This window comes from Arachis hypogaea, chromosome 4 (genome assembly GCF_003086295.3).
Source record: "Arachis hypogaea cultivar Tifrunner chromosome 4, arahy.Tifrunner.gnm2.J5K5, whole genome shotgun sequence".
Taxonomy (NCBI): Eukaryota; Viridiplantae; Streptophyta; class Magnoliopsida; order Fabales; family Fabaceae; genus Arachis; species Arachis hypogaea.
The window spans coordinates 28,986,295-28,988,282 of record NC_092039.1 but is presented as its reverse complement, the minus strand read 5'-3'; positions in this window follow the sequence as shown (position 1 = coordinate 28,988,282).

Genomic DNA, 1,988 nt, shown 5'->3' with positions numbered 1-1,988 from the left:
AGTCTTAGACTAGCATTGCACTGATTCCTGGAATTCTCATTAAGAACTTTGATACCTTTTTCCACTTAATTTTCGAAAAAGCACAAAAAAAATTTACAAAATCATAAAAACAAAAAATTATTCTATGTTTCTTGTTGAGACACTAATCTCATGTTAAGTTTGGTGTCAATTGCATGCATTCATTCATGTGTCTTAGTGATCTTCAAGATGTTCTTGATGATTTCTTACTCTAATCTTTAAATTCTCTTGACTTGAGTGTTTTGTGTATCTCATATGCATTCTCATTAGTGTCAGTAGTATACAAACTGCTAAGTTTGGTGTCTTGTATGCATTGTTATTTGATTCTTGTTGCATTTTGATTTTTCCTTATTATTAAAAATCCAAAAATATTTTTAATTTGTGTCTTTTCAAGTCAATAATACAGAGAATTGAAGATTCAGAACATTCAGCAGAGGAATTGCACAGAAAAAGCTGGGCGTTCAAAACGCCCAGTGAAGAAGGACAGACTGGCGTTTAAACGCCAGCCAGGGTACCTGGTTGGGCGTTTAACGCCCAAAAGGGTATAGTTTTGGGCGTTAAACGCCAGAATGTGCACCATTCTGGGCGTTTAACGCCAGGATGGCACAAGAGGGAAGATTCTGTTTTTCAATGCAATTTTTTTTTCAAGTTTTCAAAATCTTTTCAAAATCAAATCTTTTTCAAATCATATCTTTTCAATCGAATCTTTTTCAAATTCAATTTCTTTCTATTTTCAAAGATACTTGCTATCAATTAATAATTTGACTCAACATTTCAAGTATGTTGCCTTTTCTGTTGAGAAAGGTTTAATGTTTGAATCATATCTTTTCTTGTTAGCCAAGTTTTTAATTTTCAAAATCAAATCTTTTTTTTAAAATATTTTTCAAATCATATCTTCTCAATCACATCTTTTTAAAACTAATCATATCTTCTTAACCACATCTTTTTCAAAATAGTTTTCAATCAAATCTTTTTTTTTCTCTCTAATTTCAAAATCTTTTTCAAAAATCACTTCACTTCTTTCTCAATCATAATTTTCGAAAATCAATTAGTGTTTTTCAAAAATATTTTCAAAATCTTTCACTCAATTTTCGAAAATTACTTCCCCTCTTCTCACATCCTTCTATTTATGGACTAACACTATTCCTTAATGCAAAATTCGAACTCCATCTTCTTTGATAAGTTCGAATTTTCTACTTCTGTCTTCTACTTTTCTTTTCCTCTGACACCTAAAGGAATCTCTATACTGTGACATAGAGAATTCCACATTTTCTTGTTCTCCTCTCTTTCTTATGAGCAGGAGCAAGGACAAAAGCATTCTTGTTGAGGCTGATCCTGAACCTGAAAGGACCTTGAAGCGAAAGCTAAGAGAAGCCAAGGCACAACTCTCTGTAGAGGACCTAACAGAATTCTTCAAAGAAGAAGAACACATGGCAGCCGAAAACAACAACAATGCCAACAATGCAAGGAAGGTGCTGGGTGACTTTACTGCACCTACTCCCAACTTTTATGGGAGAAGCATCTCTATCCCTGCCATTGGAGCAAACAACTTTGAGCTTAAGCCTCAATTAGTTTCTCTAATGCAATAGAATTGCAAGTTCCATGGACTTCCATTGGAAGATCCTCATCAGTTTTTAGCTGAATTCTTGCAAATCTGTGACACAGTCAAGACTAATGGGGTTGACCCTGAGGTCTACAGACTTATGCTATTCCCTTTTGCTGTAAGAGACAGAGCTAGGACATGGTTGGACTCTCAACCTAAAGAAAGCCTGGACTTTTGGGAAAAGCTAGTCAATGCCTTCTTGGCAAAGTTCTTTCCACCTCAAAAATTGAGTAAGCTTAGAGTGGAAGTCCAAACCTTCAGACAGAAGGAAGGAGAATCCCTCTATGAAGCTTGGGAAAGATACAAACAATTAATCAGAAAGTGTCCCTCTGACATGCTTTCTGAATGGAGCATCATAGGTATTTTC